Below are 20,549 nucleotides of genomic sequence, written 5' to 3'. Positions count from 1 at the left end.
CGTATTCAGTAAGTGAAAATAAAATAAACAATAAAAGGTGAATCAAATGGACCATTACGGCAAGGCTGGGATGGTCAGTTTGGTAAAGTAAATCCGTTGGGCATCTTTCTTTGCCTTTAGACAACAATTCTGATGGCAAAAGAGCCAAACGGGACAGGCCAAAAAAAAAAAAAAAAAAAAAAGAATTAATCATCACCAATTGTACATTGGAGCAACAGTAAAAAACAAAACAAAAAAAACCTCCATCCCAGTGTGATCGGTCATATCTGATCTGATATATCTGTGGGAAAACAGTTTTTCAATTATCACCTAAAAATTAGTTTTAATGAAAAATAGCTTTCATTATTTTCACAGATTCAGTTCTCCTGCTCAGGTGAATTGAATCTATGATTTAATAGCAGTGCCTTTGGTAGACAGAAGGTTTTATAGAATAACACCAAAACCACTGGTGTAAATGAAGAGAAACTGCTCTGTTTGCTAACATTTATATTCATGTAGGTGTTCTTTCCTTTACGTAATAAGAAGACTTTTACACTTTGAGATGATAAAATAATAAAAAATATATCCTAATAGTGGGCAACTTGTTTTAATAAAACAATAACTGCATTCTCATTCTCAACAGATATTAGTGAGGTGACTTTTCAAAACATTATTGTAGCAATGATTTGTGTAGTTTGCAGTTGTCGTACAGTGCATACATATTTCACCTTTCAGCTGATAGTTTTCCAAAGCAGGTGTTTTTTTTTTTGCAACAGCAAAAACAAACAAACAGGAAAGCTGTACTTTTAATTTGAATATTTTTTGTCTTTGCATTTATCTTTGAAGGTAGTGCTCATATGAGTGAAATGGTTAAGGTAGAGTTTTAAGAACTGGAGATTTCCACAAGCACTTAAAAGGACTATCAAGAAAAACCCGTGAAATCCGCTTTGCTGACAATTCCATTAGCATACTACACATTGAGATTTTAAGCAATTACGACAAATGAGAAAGCCAATGTAGTTAAAGCTGTGGGGCCCTGTTAAGGCATCTATAACATGACGGCAAGTTGTACTAACATGAATTGACAGCCACATAAAAACGGGAAGAACGTATTTGTTGGTCGAAGATAGTAAAGGTGTATCTGATTTCTTTACTGGGACAGACCATGAAAGAACTCGAGCTCATACTTGGCTTAGATCAGCTATACAGTCCTTTTCTCATTCCCAGCACATGTACTGGTTAATGTATTTTATTTAACTTATACCTTCTACTGCACGTGCGTTTTGCTTTTTCAAGAAAAGAAGAAAAACATGTTTATTTTTTTTATTTAAAATCTTATGACAATATTGTCCTGTCTTCCTCCCGTCACCCCAACCGGATGTGGCAGATCGCCATTTGTCAGGGACCAAGCAGTAAGGCATAAAGCACACAGGTGTTTAATTTAAAAAAAAAAAAAGGGGGTTTTATTGACCCCAAAATATAAAAAGATACTTAACAAAGACAAAAAACCTAAACAGGCAGCCAATAAAAGAGGTCAACTCAATAAACTAAACTCAAGATAACAATTAACCAAACCTCAAACAACCATAAGACAAACTAACCTGCTGAAATGACACACGAGGGAACTTAAATACTGGCTTAGCTAAACCAAATGTCACACAAAGGGGAAAGCATGGCTGCCATATAACCAACTACTACAAAACAATTAAAGAAACTTGAAACACCCCCCAGGCAATGAAGCATGTGGTTTCATCCAGTGAAGCTGTCAGCAGTACTACAGCTCCCCCAGCCCTTTGCCACACCTTTTGCCAACCAGGAAGGAGAAGCCAAACCCCAGGTAACTCAAGCAAAGAAAGATTGATTAATATAACATAAAACAGAACTTTAACCTTGTAGTGTTAATATGTGTGCACGCCATATAAACATTGGAAGGTGTGATGAAAAAATAAATAAATTTAATAAAGAAATAATATTGGACAATAAGTCAGATATATTTAAAGTTGACTGCAAAGCAAACTAAAGTGAAGCAACTAATGGTGAGGTGTGGCGTTTACTCTGTGTGGCTTGCCATCACACCGCCCCTCCCTGAGCCTGGTTCTGCTGGAGGCTTCTTCCCATTAAAAGGGAGTTTTTCCTTCTCACTGTCGCCAGTGCGCTTGCTCACTGGGGGGCCATGTGATTGTTGGAGTTTTTTCTGTTTCCTTTGTATTATTTTGGGTCTTGGCCTTACAATATACAGCATCATAAGGCAACTGTTGTTGTGATTTGGCGCTATTTAGATAAAAGTGAAGTGAACTAAACTCATTTATTCAAATCGTTTATATTACTTTGGAAGTAAATCTTAAATAGATTTGTTTGACATTTGGTGGGGGAGAACAGCCTTAGTTGCACTTCCTGAACTTACGGCTGTTTCAGCTCCTGCTCAAAGCAGGTGGACACTTCTTACCAGAGACAATGAATGACTCTATATAACATGATCAGCCCTGCTCATTGTTGGTGCCTCACTGGTAGATGTGTATGTGGATATATATGATTGGTTGTTTTGTAATTTTTCTACTCTAAATCTATCCTATCCTATTTTTAATAATATAATGATGAAAGCCAGCTTAGCAAAGTTGTACTAAAACATTTGACAGATTTTCGAGCGCCGTGTACCACATAAAATTGTTTCAAGGTCAGTTAAAACAACCAGAATTCCTACATAAGGCACACGGGATTATAAGCGGCACTGTCGATTTTCAGAAAAATCAAAGGATTTATTTTAAGTGTGCCGTATTTTCCACACCACTAAAGTTGCAGCATTTTTACAAACCAATTCTGGTTCATCCATTTCATTCAACGATCCGCTTTCGCCCTTCTCATTTTTGCGCCACGTACGTATGAAAACAAAGGTACTGCGCATGCGTGTTTTACCCATATTCTATCGCAATATTTAATTTTCTTATCGTTGCCCGACATTATACCGGTATTACTGTGAACGGTATGATATGGCCCAGCCCTACTGCATGGACCATGGAAGTAGGTGAAATTGTGCCAAAAACCACTTTTTTTTTAAAGTATTCTAACTCTTTTAGCAAACCTAACCAAGCAGGTCCCAGTCATAATCTGTGATGACCCCAGTGATGTAGCCAAAGAGAAAAACAAAACATGACTTTTGAAATCCATCAATTATACTTTTTGTCTACTCCATAACAGTACTTGGAAGAATAAATTCTAAAAAAGACAAACAAAAAATACTGTTGATGACTTAGCCCTCATGGGGTCAACCAGGCAAAGGGAAGCAAAACCTAACAGTAATTGAAACACCCCGCCTCCCTATGTGGATGTTGGGGCTCTTTCAACCAGGAGTGGCACAGATGCCAAAGGACAGCGTTCAGCATCTAAAGCAGCTTTAACAGAATGGCAGTATTTGACTCCCTGAATGATGAAGGGTTGGCTTTTTTGTTGGTGCCAGCTGAGTAAAAGCCCCAAACCTGCTTGATAGTACAACAGCTGCTCCTGGGGGCTACACATGAATATGTCAACAGACTCTTCCAGCCCATTTATTTGATTTATCCTCCTTTTTGCAAATACTGCTTATTTATTTGTCTGTTTGTTTGTATTTATGGAAATTAACTTATAAGGATCTTGTTTATTTGAAAACGTTTTAGCAAGTTGCTCCATGTAAAGGCTGCTTGAGTCAGTAACCCAACAGCAATGGCAATTTCATTTATTTGGCACATTTCATTATGTGTAAACTCAATGTGCTTAACACAGGTGATAAAAAAACAGTGTAGCTTTAGAATGCCTTAAGGCAGTGAAAACTGGAGTAAACTGAGTAAAAGGAAACAGTATTATTAGCCTGATTATATGTAACTGCACAAGCCACCATCATGTTGTTTGAATTAACATGTACAGAAAAAAGTCCCGATCACTCTGTGACATGTGGCCTCTAGTGCTTTAAGTTTGTTTTTATAAACTGTTTACCTTTAGAGTGATGCCACTTAGTTGTCATAAAAGATAAAAGATATCTACATCTGTCTCTCTTCCCTTGATTTTTTTTATTTCAAAAAGAGCTTTAGGTAATAAATGCACTCATACTATCTAAAACCTAAAGCTGCATGCTCCCATAGGTCCTCATTACTGCCTGAATTTTGTATGTCTTGTTTTTTGCTGTGCAGAACTCACCAGATCCAATAATAGATGGGCCCCAAGATGTTTCAGAACATTACAGTATATTTAATTCATTTTTTTATTATGAATATCTGTTGGTACCACTGCTGGCCATGTCCCCCAGCAGCTATTTAAACGACTTAATAGCCAGGCACAGCAGCTATATTTCACATATACTTCTTTCCTGTGTACTTACAGAGGCAAGCAGTAGAGGCACAGCAGTGATTGAAGTGAAGCCCTTAGTGGTGACAGTTCCAGCCTTGATATTAATGGAAGCCCACATAATTGCGCAAGCCATTAAGGAAGTACAGATGCTATCAGGGAGTGCACACATCGTTATTTCTCAGTGTAACACCTCATTAATATTTGTTGTTTTTTAATTTTTTTTTTCTCCACCTCCCTCCCACTTTGAGAGGATGAAGGGAGGACTGGATGCTGTGCGAGATAGAAAATGACAGCGAGATGAATCTTCCTGACTCCAGGCAGATGTTTCCTGTTAAGCATTCAAATTAGAGGCACACCTTGATGAGAGCTTCAGCAGGACACCCAGTAGAAATATTTTGGTAGATCATAAAATAGATGTAGGCATCCTCATCGCATGACTGAAACTTCCCTGAGTATTTCAAAGGTCAGATGGCTAAAAGCGAGGTGTGATCTATTCAGAGCTGGCAGAAACAGCAGCATCCCTCTCTAACCTTTTACTACTCATTGTTGGGTTTGTTGTCACCTCCGGTCTTTTTTACAGTCTCTGGAAACATCAAGTGTTGGACCTGAAGTGTTGAACTGGCAAACATGGCCATGCTGTAAATATTTTACTTGCAATGTGTCACTTGTTCAATTTAGCTGATCTTTAGTAATTAAAAAGATGCTCTGATGATACAGATTCTCTCATGCAGATTTGGTTATTGAACTAGAGCAATGATGCTGGAGAAGCGGTTGACCTTCGTGTATACCTGAAGGAAAATGATCTCAAGAATAAAACTAGGTCTGATTTCAATTAAGCACACTGCCACACTTCCTGTATGATTTGTGTGTATATCAGAGTTAGCTAATCACCCCACATCATTTAGGATTTAGGATATTTAACAAATAATATTTAGAACATACCTGTTCAAAATGCCAGATATACAGTAGATGAAAAGCTCTCTTTCCAAGTACTTGCTAAAATTGTACCAAATAGACAATTAGCCATGGTTGCTAATTAACCAAATACATATATTCCTGAATTAATTTAGAATAACGTTAATTGTACATTTTTAATTCCAGAGGTCATGACAACTGATCAAACATAGAACATTAAAATAATTCCAATCTAATCCATTGACAAGGTGTCCAAATATATTTGAATATAATGTTTTCTGTTTTATATCCATGTGGGCATCGATTGATGGATTGACCTCAATCATTCATCTATTCTATTGTTCTATTTTTTGCTCTTTTCTATTTTTTCCCGTCGAGGAAAAAGCCGTTCCATTTACCAATGTTGCAGGTATCTGGATCCAAACTTCGCAGCTGCTCCAGGATGAAAATTTCCAGTTTGGCTGTTGCAGAATTTCAGGGTGGCTCTTGTTGACTTTAATCGCCACGGCTTGGTTGGTTTCTGTGTTACGACATTTGGTTACAAACCAAAGCCCCCTTCTCCAAGGAAAGCCTCTACCTCGTGGTGCTTTCCCAAAATGCTCCCTTCAAATATTTCGGGCTCATTTGAGTTGAAGGATGGGTTCACACTAAATCTGACCCTAATCAACTTAATATGAATCAATCAAAGAAAATTTTGTTTTGGAGAATTTTGAAATGATGAAACTGACAATTATGAAACATTTTGTTAGTGTATTTATTTCTTTTTTCTTTTGCATACCATGTCTAGCTTTTCTGTATATGGTCATGTTGTAGATTTGGGAGCAAACAAGAAATCGATTAAAATGTTCTGTTTTATTTTAACAATCATTAACTTCATATATTCATATTTATACAAGCAGTGCTTTTATACGTGTGCGTGTGTGTGTGTGTGTGTGTGTGTGCGCGTGCGTGCGTGCGTGCGTGCGTGCGTGTGTAGGTGTGTCATTAATAACCTTTCTGTGTGGAACTTCAGGAAGCAGTTGCTGGTAAATGTGAGGTGGACATCACATTTCTGACTTTTGGAGTACCATTGAATTCCTGTACTTTCTGCACCCCTTTGTAGTCCTATCTATGTTCCTAACACACACACACACCAACACAGATGTGCACATGCCCTCCTTTACATGCACATACTATTGCTTACCCACACACATTACTTGAGTCTTACCTGAACTGACCCCTGACCTCCTAATTGCACCTCAAAACTGTTTCTGGGTCTATTTCAGTTTAAACATGGATTAAAAAAAAAAGAAGGATTTTACGTTCCTGTTGGGGAACCATCAACATGCTGCTGTGTTGTTACCTACACTTACATAACAAGCACACAAAGAGCTTTGCTTATGTTTTAGACTCCAGCCACCACTTTTATTCTTAATTATGTACAAAATCTTTCACATTAAAATTAACACAGGTTTTAGTCTTTGTAGGATTGATTTATACAAGGCAAATTTTTCCTGTAAAAAGAGAACACATATTGTTAATATAAACAAAACCGCGGTTACCTGATTTAAGATCTAGTTTGCTCTCTTGTTTTTACATTTCTTATTACATAACAAATCCATGCTTCATTATTCTTAATTTGTGTTGTTCTTCCATGAAAATACATGAATTAATCTTATTTTCTACTTTAAAAAAATAATTTCAGTTCAAAACAATAGCTAAATGGGTGATAATTTCCATTTAAATTTAATTCAGAAGTGTCATCAAAGAAGAAGAGATATACAGATACATAAGTGTTTGTGTTTGATAGTTGCAGTTTGGCACATCAACAGTTCGTATAGGCAACAAAAGAGTTAAGCTGCTGTAGTTGGACACTGCAGAAGTAGTTACGTTTGTTGCACTTCCTATGACCCCACAGTTTCCCAAGACACATTACAAACAAAAGTAATAGTAGTAAATACTAAAGTCATAGTGAATGTAAAACTCCTTGAAACCATGAATTCAGGAAAGTAATCACAGGATTCTCAAGAGTACAGAGAGGATTACTGTCATACTTTTATAAGGCATCACCTAAAAAAAATCACATCCATAACAACCAATTAACTCATATGAAAAATAGATGAAATGAGTAAGATTTATGCAAAGATTCCCTACATGTTTCAGCAGTCGTGATGCAATAATTTATTTAAACAGAGAGCTCAAGGAGAAATGATTGAATGTATTAAACATCTAACCCATAATCTGCAAAAGATTAAAAATTACACATAATGCCCAGTATGTAAACCAAATGCTGCAAATAATTTTTCATTGATTACCGACCATGGTGGAGGATCAATATTCACCCTTTAATAACCTCAACTTGGGCATTCCCACTGCTTGTGTGGCAATCCCACATAGAAACATTACTGTAATATATAGCTTTGTTTACAGTTAGAACCCTTTGTGCCACTACAGTTATTTATCTCCACCACCTTATTACTGTTATTTGCAATGAGGTAACTACTTCAAGGCAGTTTTCCAGCTTCTAACTAGACCAACTGGGAATATGTTTGTTGAGAATGATATGACTGGGACACATCACCATCACTCCTCCCCAAATTACTGTCATGTTATAGTGCTCCAATATAATTACTGTATATGAATAATGCTGTGCAATATCGCTTTCTAAATGAAGCAGGCCTTAAATTGGCCCCTGAAGGAAGTCTAAGTCGTTGAAATTGAGAAAGTATTTGATGAACTGGTCTAAGTTTTATATTGTTTCGACTTGCAAATCCAGTTTTCCTCTGTATATACTACTTGACAACAAACCAACCTAGGCCAAGTGTGGTAATCTATTGGAAGCTGCTTGGGAACACTGTAAAATAACAAAATAGGACTTAAAGTAATCAATAATATGATGCGTATTTTTCTTTTAAGATTAAGGTTCAACATACAATGCATTAGATACAAAATAGTACATTTTTTATTCAAGTCATGTTTATGATTCACTCTCGGAGAAAATAGTTGCTTTGTATTTAATTTCGCCAGTGTCGTCACAGTACCCTTGCTTGCAGATCCCTTCCCAGACGCCTTAACGCCCACTCACATCCTGGGCCAGCTGACCTCAGGAATTCGCATGATAAGGTGGGGCCAGGTTTCACAATGAGCTCACCCGAAACTCTGGCTGATTGGGACCCACGCCCAGTTTCACACCTTGGCTCAGGCGATTAGAGGATCATCAGGGGGTCCTTTTGTCCCTCTGTGGGGGGAAACTCCCACTAGGTTTATATCTGGGACTCTCCACCATTTGACCTTAGAACTGAAGAAGCTTCTCGGATGAGAGGTGAAACGTCTTCAAGCAACTTAAAGAAGTCCAGACGCTTTTCTTTGCAAGCTCCTTTGACTACGATGACCTGGATGACTGAGAACCTTCACAGACACCTTGCTTGCATCCTTTACTTATTCCTCTGAATAGCATTAAGAAAACTTGGATGTCCTCAATGATGGTGGTCTAGATTGATTTCCAGGTCAAGCGGAGAATGGAGGACAAAGAAAAAAATAGAATACGAAAAATGAGATGCACTAATAACTTGGCTGAAGCTGAAAGAAGTCAAACTAAGTTTTAGAAAAAGTTTGTGTCGTCAGGGGCCAAGCTTACATCAGATAGACCTTGTTCTGTTCCTCCTAGTTATTAACTTAATACATGAAGGTAACTTATCTTATCTCGAAATGATGTGAAAGCCTCTGCACATTATCTGTGTGGAGAAAACTGCCTTTAGCTTCTTGTGAGCACAGGCATATTATCCCCAAGGGTTGATTAGACTGACCTAGTGACTTCGGGATGATTATTGGCATAACTATTATAGCCAAAATATTTAAATTGGGCTATTTCAGAATTTGCTGCTCCCTGGGGATATCACACCACCTGTGTCTGCTCCTCAACGCCTCAATCCCTGTGGGGCTGAAACCTTCACCAAACACAGGCCAGCAAAATGCAAACAGACTAATGAGGGATTTATCTTCTTCCCTCCTTTTAACTCATACATCCCAGCTCCACTTCTGCCCTGTATTAGCATGGTTTTGTCCACACTGAGATCATAATCCATTTGTATGTCCTTGAATGTAGCACAGTAAAGTCTTTTCTGTCAACAGCCCTGAAATCACCCCAAGTGCTCAGCAATCTAATTAGAATTATTCTTCCTTTCCCTCGCAGTGCCATCCGACCAGCTTTGTGGGGGGTTGTTAAGCATGTATTACTCCCTGTGGGTGGCTTGCCACAAAGAGACGGCAACACCCCATCAGAAGAAATATTATACAGTGCCTTCATTACCCTGTGAACCAGCAACATTTCCCACAGCTAATAAGTAGTATAAGAAATACTTTTGGTTTAGCTTAAACAGTGTTTCTTTCTTTTCTGTCTTTCTATTTTTTTCCTTTTTGGTGGCATTTGGACAGATGACATGTATTTCATGTAATTAACGTGCTATATTTTTTGTCACAAACTCAAAGCAATTTGAAGTAGAAGTTCATGTTTCAAGAAAACATCAATTACAGTCTTTTTAATAGGAAACTCATGTGAGCATCCTGAGACAGGGATGAGGAATTCTCTCCACAGTCATCCTAAATATCTTTGCACTCTTTATCCACTTCCATTTCCTCTGTTTCTCTTCCCCTCCCTCTTCATTTTGTTCCCCTTTCAAATATCCATTCTTTCTAATTGGATCTGATGAGGATGGGGACTTCATTACCGGCTTGCAATGAATTATTATGTGGTGTAATTGGCCCTCCAGTCCCATAGGAGGTGCCCTGCTCCAGCTGACTCAACTGGAGGAGGCTCTTCTGGCCCAGGTGGAGGCTTTTGTACAGCTGAGGTCGAACTTTATCTCAGTAGATCAATTTGTCTTTGTGTCAGAATTTCCAACAGATTCTTACTGGAGTTGTTCGAAGATGAAATTTAATGGGTCTTCAACAGATGCTTTAGAATTGCCCATATTTATAGTTTCAGAAAACTAATGATCAAAATCTTTCTGTTCCATAGTCATGAGTTAATTAACATGTGTTAATGACTTCTGAGATGCTAATTGAGAGACAGTGTTTACACCACAATAAGCAATGCATTCAGGTGGCCGAAAAGAGCTCATGACTGATGTATGGCTGGCTAGTGGTGCATGGCCCACATGACTCTCCAAAATATATATTTAATAAATCAGAGTGACTGATAATTACCCTAAAGACACTGAAAGATTATCAGATGTTTTCCTGTTTTACTCATTGCAGCTATGGCTGTATCCTTTCTCATTTCAGCAGATTAGCAAACAATGCAAGCAATGTGGTCCTGGAGAAAAAAAAAAAACCTAATGTTGATTGTTAATTGAAAAATTAGAAAGTCAATCAGAGGCTAGAGATCTAATTAAACTGGAATGGAAATCCTGCTACAGACTCAATTGCTCTCTCCAATTTATAATCTCCTGAAGGTTCTGATTTGCCTGGTAAGTGAATGCAGCTCTCCTCTGTGTGATGCTAAAATACAATTGGCTTTTCTAGCTTAGCCATCTGACAGGCTGATTTGGATTCAATCACAGTCCCTTCTCTGGCTGTGAAAAAGATGAAAATAATAATCTAAAGTCATTATGCGGATGGGAAGTCTCTAAACAAGGACAGACCTGAGTATCTGCTTCTCCCCTGAGAAGCCCATGTGGAGTCATTTTCTAATTCAGGCCCGAAGCTTACAGGATAGAGTAAGCAGTGGAGTCTGCTCTGAGCTGGCATGCTTGAGCAATGCCTCAAATGTCTTAGTTAAGGACAGCACATTATTCGTTAAGGAACTGATGGCAAAATGAAGATGTCACTTATGACAAACTAGTCTGAGTGCACTGGGTTGCTGCTCATCAGTTATGTTGTCAGAATCTGAGGTAGCTGTGCCTGAAATCTCTTGCAACCTATGAAGACTGTTGCCTCCACTCACATCATTGTTTACCTTACAGTTAGTGTTTCTTGTGGAAAGGGACGGGCAAACCTTGTTAATTATAAATAACAAGAGCCAGATAATGTAAAGAGATTCTGAAACCCAGCAACGCTGTGTCTGTGGGGGAGTTCTTTGACAAACACGTGAAAATGAAAATTCTCTTAGCCACATGTAATCTATATTGGCTGTCTCTAATATGTTATGGGATTTCATGGGTGCTGACTGCAGCAATTTTTATTTCTGCCCAAACATTTTTCTTTCTGCCTCCCGGTGATCATTACAGAGATCCATGGAAATGACTGATTGAGGGTTGTTGAATATGTGAATTGTCAATAATCAAACCCATGCCACAAAAATATTCACCATCCGACTTTGAATTTAATTTGGCAAAAAAAAAATCCTAATTCTACAGCTGCAACAATAAAAATGTCTTTGCTAAATACCAGCATGAGCATTGCCATTTCAAATAGGGCAACTAGCTAAAAGCACTAAGAAGTACTGTCTCACAAAGCCAGTAATATGGCTGCACACTGCTTTTATGGCTACTGATCGTGATGGCGTCACCAGTGTTGGTAAGGTTACTTTTAAAATGTATTCCATTACAGATTACCCCAAAATGTATTTTGTAACGTATTCCGTTACGTAGTCTGAATACTTTGGATTACCTATTATATTATCATACTTTTTACAACTACATGAATGTTCTATTGCTGTGTGAATTATTACTTTTACTGAAGGTTACTCGCCATACCAATACCGACGAAAAAAGTGTACAGGCGAGTCTTAATAGCTTACTTCAGGCACTCTTTTTGGCTGCAGTGGTTATTATTATGTTTGCATGCTTCCATCTCCCGTTTCTAGTCGGTGACAACTTGTACTTTTCAACTATCCTTTTTTTCCCTCCCTGGCGCTCACAAACACATAACAAGTATGGCAGTCCATTCTCCCTGCAGCACGGACTACACCGCCCATGGGGCTACATTCTTTAGGGCTATGCCTGTAAAACTCTGCCTATTGCCTTCATATTAAATCATTTTTGTGAATAATTTTTTTAATATTTCTTCATGTCGTTATGCGGGTCACAAGTAGGGGTGACATAGGCCGCGAGATTGAGACACAGGCATTAGAGCCTCTTAATACGTGTTTTGTTTGGGGTGTGGAAACCAAAAATAGAGAGGGTGTAGCCGAACATATGAAACAGGAGAATACCGCCGTGTAATCCCTTTATTTCAGCAAAGTAACTGTATTCTGAATATCACCTTTTTAAACGGTAACTGTAACGGAATACAGTTACTCATATTTTGTATTTTAAACAGGTAACGGCGGTACATGTATTCCGTTACTCCCCAACACTGGACGTCACTCATATGAAAAACATGAAAATTAGCATGTGGAGATGTACTGTTTCATAATGAATAGAATTAAACAAAATAAAAATAAAAATATTCAATAAAGTTTGAGGGTATTCTGAAAAGATATCCCCAGATGAATGATATCATTTAAATGCCATCTATTTCACAAAAGGAGCATAGAGCTCCTCTCTGTGCTTTATTATGTAAAAAGCTCTCTGCAAACAAACTGAACAGTCATTTGTTCAGTTTGGAGTTGGCTCCACTAAGCCATTTATCCCCTCTCATTATCTAAGGCGTTCTCTTTCCCTGATGGGGAAGGCAAGGGCAAACGTTCACCTTCGCATCCCTACTTGATCTAGTTCTCCTAGGTTGACAGACAAAGGCTAAAGCAGGACAGACTGGATTTTCTCTGCAGCATGTCTTTATAATCCTACTTTGAAACATCCAGGATGATCTGTCTCTTTGAAAACAAGACTGCAGGTTCATAGAAAAATATATATTTAAATCACAATCTGATTTGAGTGACGTTAGTTTTCAGAACCAACCTGCAATTCAGGTTTTGATTGGTGGATTGTTAAGCTTTTTCAGCTTTTTTCTTCAAATACACTTAGACATAAATTATACTTGTGCTGTCCAGACGTACTAGTTTGTAGAAAAAACTTTTAAATTGCTATCAGCAGAAATGGCAAACATTGTGCTTCTGGTGATATTATACAGTACTCAGAGTAGTCCAAGCTACCTTGGCTGTGCCCTTGTCTGACTTGGCACATTTTTACACCAGGTGCCCTTCCTGACCTGATGCAGCCTTCAAGAAATCTGAATCTCTTCCTGGGATCAAACCAGGGCTTGGCTATGGAAGGGCAGAATACAGCACTAAGGATTTACAATTCATTTAAAAGTACTACTTTAAAAAAAACCCATCTCATATTAAGTAAAATGAGCTTTATCAAGGCATCTCTAAATTCTATTAATTTTCAAGATATACGAGCAATCTCTGTGTTCTTTCCCTGCCTATTTTTCCTTTTCTCTTCTTTGCTGGCTGCATATAGTGTCTACTTCAATTACTGTAATTTTTAAAATAATTTATTGTTTTATTTTTTTTCTATAGTACCGAGTCTTGAATGGATTTCTAAAAATTTTCTTGGCACTCCAGCCTCTTAAGTGGATTGACTTGTGGCTATTATAGAAAAAGAAATTGCTTGTGTAATAGTCCTTTAAGAAGCCATTAGGGAGTCAACAGTAATAAATTATGAACAATACTGTAATGAGCTTCCAAGATAGAAACCTCATAGAACTTATTAATGATGACTGGTCACAGACACTTAATTTGAAGCATTAACTCTCATTCATTTGTTAATATTTATCAGAATTGGGGGGTGTATAAAAAATGACTTTGAGGAGCCGAAATGTTATTAAGCTCGGAGCTGAAATTACTTTTGCTGCCTTGCAGGGCACAGGACTCTTGAGTCTTCAAATGAACTCCCTCGCTTTAGAGTTAGGAGGAGTTCAACCTTATCCACTGTCTAGTACTCTACATGTGCTAGTCTGAACCTTGGAGAGAAAATGAGACCAAAAAAGTGAAACAGAATAAAAATTTCTCCAAGTTTGTACATATTATTTTCACAGCCTTGCTGCTGGGTAGGAGGCTACACAAGCGACCTTTGAACAGCCTGAGGGATGTCAGACACCTCAGCACTCCCAGCAGAGTTCTGGTGCCTAAGAATTAAAATCATTTATAGAGCGTGGAGTAAGGACCAAGGAAGAGAAGGGTGACGGAGATAAACAGTAGGGGTCAGAGTCTTACTTCACTCTCTGGTGGCCTATCTCCCTATGTCTGATTATCCTGTGGGATCACCGGCTTGCCCCCGCTCTTTCTGATGCTTTGTCCAGCAGCTGTGTGTGACAAGGCCTAGAGAGAAGGGCGGGGCAAAGTCACTCCCATCTGGTACAGTCGGATCAGCTTGGTCTGAGATGCGGGTGTGGGGGTCATGTGTCCCTCTGCATCAGTGACAAGACTGTTCTGCTAGTGATGACACTCTATCCACTGGGGAAGAATGTTTTCTTCACTTGAAAGAAATACGACAATTGCGTTACTTTTTTGTGAGTATTTTTTTTAACACAATAAAGAAATTCCTTATCAGGTTAAATACAGGGAGTGCAAAATTATTAGGCAAGTTGTATTTTTGAGGAATAATTTTATTATTGAACAACAACCATGTTCTCAATGAACCCAAAAAACTCATTAATATCAAAGCTGAATGTTTGTGGAAGTAGTTCTTAGTTTGTTTTTAGTTTTAGCTATTTTAGGGGGATATCTGTGCGTGCAGGTAACTATTACTGTGCATAATTATTAGGCAACTTAACAAAAAACAAATATATACCCATTTCAATTACTTATTTTTACCAGTGAAACCAATATAACATCTCCACATTCACAAATATACATTTCTGACATTCAAAAACAAAACAAAAACAAATCAGCGACCAATATAGCCACCTTTCTTTGCAAGGACACTCAAAAGCCTGCCATCCATGGATTCTGTCAGTGTTTTGATCTGTTCACCATCAACATTGCATGCAGCAGCAACCACAGCCTCCCAGTGTCATGGGCTGGGTCTGTGACCCAGTGTTTGAGTTCTTATATGTATCTTTTGTATTCATTTGTGCCCTAGTTTAGCTCACCTAGTTAATTTCTAGATTGCTGTTTAGTCTTGTTCCTTAGTTGTTTATGTCATCTCCCCCTGTACTAAATCTCCCTGGTTCATGCGTCATGTCTGCGTGGTTATGTTTAGTTCATGTCATGTCTAATCTCCATGTTTCCTGTTTTACTTTGAAAGTCTGTATTCAATGTCAGTGTATTTAGTTTCACTTCTCCTGTCCTGTCGTTAGGTTCATGTGTGTCAGCTGTGCTCCCATGTGTGGCCACTTCCCCTGATCATCCCTCATGTGTATTTAGTCTCTGTGTTTCATGTAGTCTGTGTTGCGTCGTCTGTGTTCCCACCCTCCATGTTGTCACAGCCAGTCTTAGTATTCATAGTTATGGTTTCCTGTGTCTTCATAGTTTTTCCTAGTTTTACTTTCCCAGTTTAGTCATAGTTTAGTTTGTCACTGCGTTTCTGCCTTGTCTGCACTCCCTGTCACCAGCCACAATAAAGGCTCACTTTCAGTTAAGTTTACTCCAGTCTACTCTCGTGTGTTCGCACCTGGGTCCACCACACACACCACCGCACGGTCTGCCTCCGCAGATCATGACACCCAGACACTGTTCAGAGAGGTGTACTGTTTTCCCTCCTTGTAAAGCTCACATTTGATGATGGACCACAGGTTCTCAATGGGGTTCAGATCAGATGAACAAGGAGGCCATGTCATTAGTTTTTCTTCTTTTATACCCTTTCTTGCCAGCCACGCTGTGGAGTACTTGGACGCGTGTGATGGAGCATTGTCCTGCATGAAAATCATGTTTTTCTTGAAGGATGCAGACTTCTTCCTGTACCACTGCTTGAAGAAGGTGTCTTCCAGAAACTGGCAGTAGGACTGGGAGTTGAGCTTGACTCCATCCTCAACCCGAAAAGGCCCCACAAGCTCATCTTTGATGATACCAGCCCAAACCAGTACGCCACCTCCACCTTGCTGGCGTCTGAGTCGGACTGGAGCTCTCTGCCCTTTACCAATCCAGCCACGGGCCCATCCATCTGGCCCATCAAGACTCACTCTCATTTCATCAGTCCATAAAACCTTAGAAAAATCAGTCTTGAGATATTTCTTGGCCCAGTCTTGACGTTTCAGCTTGTGTGTCTTGTTCAGTGGTGGTCGTCTTTCAGCCTTTCTTACCTTGGCCATGTCTCTGAGTATTGCACACCTTGTGCTTTTGGGCACTCCAGTGATGTTGCAGCTCTGAAATATGGCCAAACTGGTGGCAAGTGGCATCTTGGCAGCTGCACGCTTGACTTTTCTCAGTTCATGGGCAGTTATTTTGCGCCTTGGTTTTTCCACACGCTTCTTGCGACCCTGTTGACTATTTTGAATGAAACGCTTGATTGTTCGATGATCACGCTTCAGAAGCTTTGCAATTTTGAGACTGCTGCATCCCTCTGCAGGATATCTCACTATTTTTGACTTTTCTGAGCCTGTCAAGTCCTTCTTTTGACCCATTTTGCCAAAGGAAAGGACGTTGCCTAATAATTATGCACACCTGATATAGGGTGTTGATGTCATTAGACCACACCCCTTCTCATTACAGAGATGCACATCACCTATAATATGCTTAATTGGTAGTAGGCTTTCGAGCCTATACAGCTTGGAGTAAGACAACATGCATGAAGAGGATGATGTGGACAAAATACTCATTTGCCTAATAATTCCGCACTCCCTGTAGTTACATTTTCCACTAACTTTAGGGACTTCAATTCTGAATTTTATCACTGAGTCTGGAAGAAAAAGTTCTAGGTTTTCTACTCTCATGGATCCCAGCACAGCAACTCTTTAATAACTTTAAAATGCATTTGAGCCCCCTGCCTTTTAAAGTACTAAACATTAAGGTTCCCTGCACTGGTATGAATTGTTCTCATTGCGATCTAAATTATACAGCTTGTTTATTATCCTAATCACAAGACATTTCTGGTCAATGTTTCTGAAAAACAGTGGGAGTACTTTTAGATAAAGCTAATGATCTATCTTAATGTGTTATCTTTCATCTTTTAAGCATTTGCACAACCACAAACATTATTCCACTTTTGGGGATAAATGATTGGATGCTTGTTTTTCATTTCTTTCCTTTCTAGATCCATTACAAATACGTTTTATTCATCATCCCTCACTAAATAGTAGTGAATGGTGGAACTCTAAGAGGGGGTTAGTAGTTTGAAGAGATATCGATGTGGCGATATTCACTGCTCTTTGTTGATTTAGCCACTCAAATTCAGCAGGATACAAGCAGATATTACATGAGGTCTGTGGCTGATTTCCAACTCCTAGACACTAAAGAAAGAATTAAAAGTAGAATTCAATGGAAGAAACTTGGCATCAACCCCTAAAATATAAGTTGATGCTTGCCATCCTTGATGTAATGAACCATAGATGTGATCAGTCCAGCATGGTATATCACTATAAACTTTAAACCGTCGCAACACTGCAAAGTAATCCTTTACATAGCACAAAGTTAGTATACTCCAGTTTATTCCACAAAAACATAATTCAGCAAAACATCTTGTATAAATCCCAAGAAGTATATTCTGTTCATTTGGATGCAGCATTTTCAATGCAAGTTTTTTTCAGTGAACTTTTTCATCCAATGACGTCTTTAGTCTCAGCTGACTGCAGGTTTCCCCAGTTTTATAAACGGCACAGTTGAATAATGAATGAAACAAGTATCACTGACTAACAATAGGCTGTGAGCTCAATTTCATGAGTGAACAGTGTAAGCTTTTTGGAATTTCCTTACCTGGACTGCTGTGCATGCATTAAGACATAGATAGTATAGATGTGTATGTGTACTGCATGTACAGTTTAAATTTCCAGTCTATAAAATTCCATTTGCTGAGCAGTCCTTACATGTAAAAATAACATCCCATCTACCTCTGCTGTTCTTACATTTTTTTAAATTTATTTATCAGGGTCACACATTAATGCTATTTTCATTCCCAGGAAAAACCAGCGACTGTATATTCATCTCACAGACACATTTTGTAACAAAATACACTGGAATAGTTTGTGTGATATTTGCTGAGCTGTTTGAAAAGGTGGTTATACTTCCTCTTCTGTAACTAGCTAAGATGTTGAAGTACCACAACCACCACTTTATGTCTACACCATGAATGTATGACATGGATGAGAAGAAAAAAAGGATGTGTCGAGGTTGTAAGTGCCTGTGAGATCTCATTATTTATGCTGTCACTGGAAGCTACACCACGCTGGAGGACATGAAACATTAACACATTCAGTAGTAATATGCATCAGTCTCCCTATAAGATTTAGTTGCTCATTAACTAAAGGTTGTAGAATTTACTGTATTTATTGAAAATCAATCTTTTTGTGTGTGTGTTCATAATGACTACAAATAAGAAAACTTTATAGATGTTCCAGTACTCTTTTATGGCACTTTCTTGTCTATTTTCAAAGTTATTTAGAGTCTCATGATTGTGTAGGTAGAAACCACACAGGTCAGTGCTCCTTGCTTCTTTCTGGACTTCAAACAGTCCTGATAAAGCTTTGATGTATGTTTATGGTCACTGGTGTATAGGATGAGATTGAGCCAGATGATCTGGTATGGCAAACCCTAAAAAGAGGAGCGGAGAGAAGAAGTACATTTCCAACAAACTTAAAGCAGCTGAAAAGAGTGGCAGCTCTCTTTGGTTACTGGTTGATCATGTGCAAGTGGAGAATCGTCAAAATACTTCCACATTACATCAGCTTTCTTTAAACTAATGGGATTAGTGTGGCTATTATAATTATCGGTGGGATTTGTAATTATTATATGACAGCTCTCTGAGGATTAATTTGGGGGGATGAGAAATTAGACTGCAGTGAGAGAACCACGTTTTCTCAGAGGCAGAAATTAGATGCACTGATATTCACTGAGATTCACTGTTTCTATTTGCCCTTCCCCTCTGGTTTGCTTTACCTCCATGCCTAATCCCCTTTCCTTTGGTGATGAGCCAGTCAGTAATTGCTTGATGAGGAGTAAGAGTACATGAGCTACAATTCCACCTTGTTTTCAGAGGGCTCGCAGTGTGAAGGGCAGAGAGAGAACCTATAAGGTAAGTTAAATTACAAATTATTCCCTGTGCTTGTTAGCTGGATGGTCAGTGGACCATGCCAGCTGTCCTGCCCTCTGCCCCCAAACTGCCTCAGCTGTTAATCACAATGTCACAGTGACTGATTACTTGGCAGCACTTCGGTCATTCTAAAGCGGGATGGATATATGGAATAATGACCCCTTTAATACAATCTTTATTAGCCACGTGTATAAAATTGCTTCATAAGTGCCACAAAACAGATAATTATAGTCAATTCAGATTAAAAACAATTCGAAACAATATACTCAAAACCATGTTTTTCTCCATAATACTGAGAGATTCTCTAAGTCTTTATTTCTCTGAATAAAAGGAAGTAACTAGATAAGTAGATGATGACTGGGGTTTCTCAATGCCATCTCAAATTGATGTCTAACTTCTCTGCATGGCCATTCCAGTAAATCAAAATGAATAACAGTGATGAAAGTGAACAAATGAAATCAAATAAAACAGGGTCACACATCACTGGAAGGGCAACAAATGGGTACTGAATTGGAAGTAATTTTTCCCCCCTGTGTCTCAACAAAAATGGGAAAAAAAGCCATCGGCTCTGGTCAAAAAGCAAGTTGTCATTTTGCCTAAAGCACCGCTAACCGCATCAACAAAAATATAGGTCTGTGTGGAACTTTGCATGACAGAGGAGGGTCACTCATTTTAATGTAAAAAGACAGTTCTTTTGTGAAAAAGCGCTGAGCGATCCAGAACTCGGGCGAGGTAAAAGCGGTTTGAAAGACCTGACCTTTGTTCGATTTGATTTCTTTTCTGTTCTGCAGTGTCAAAGGTATTGTAGAAGTTAGAAAACTCAGTAGTTCCCCCATTAATCTGCTGAAAGTGGAGGGACGTGTAAAAGTTGCTAAATTTAATCCAACAAATACCACGTAAGTAGAATTCCATTTATTAAAATGATGTAATAAAAGTGATAGTATAATGGGTTCCATGTGTCAAGACTCCTGATTCCCTGAAATAAATTATATAGAGAGACAGGAAACCATCCATCCATCAATATGATCCTGATAATGTAAAAAACACAGGAATACTAATTATGATGAATATAAAATACTCACTAGATTTAAATAAAAGCTCCTTTTTTTTTAGAACACTTTCAAACATGCATGAGGCCAGTCCAGGGTTTCCACCGATGAACCTAACTACTTGTGACAGTTGTGAAAGAGCAGCATTTTAAAATGGAACAAAATCATAGAAACTGAATCCAGGGAGACAGCCAAAGTCCGTGACAGGGTTGTCCCTTACTTGCTGGTGACGTTGCAGCCT

The 20,549-nt window shown here is 38.5% G+C and overlaps 1 protein-coding gene across 1 annotated transcript in view; it reads left to right on the top strand.

The window, feature by feature from the left end:
• The first annotated feature begins 1,743 nt into the window (after positions 1 to 1,743).
• plxna2 (plexin A2) overlaps positions 1,744 to 20,549 on the top strand; it is a 260,056-nt gene continuing 241,250 nt past the window's right edge. Inside the window, exon 1 of the mRNA XM_082519547.1 lies at positions 1,744 to 1,816. The gene's annotated coding sequence lies outside the window, so the exon portion shown is untranslated. The remainder of the gene's footprint in view (positions 1,817 to 20,549) is intronic.

Source organism: Aulonocara stuartgranti (assembly GCF_965226115.1).
Source record: "Aulonocara stuartgranti genome assembly, chromosome: 20".
In the NCBI taxonomy this organism is placed as follows: Eukaryota; Metazoa; Chordata; class Actinopteri; order Cichliformes; family Cichlidae; genus Aulonocara; species Aulonocara stuartgranti.
Note: the sequence above shows the minus strand (reverse complement) of the source record. Positions and strands in the feature narration are given on the sequence as shown.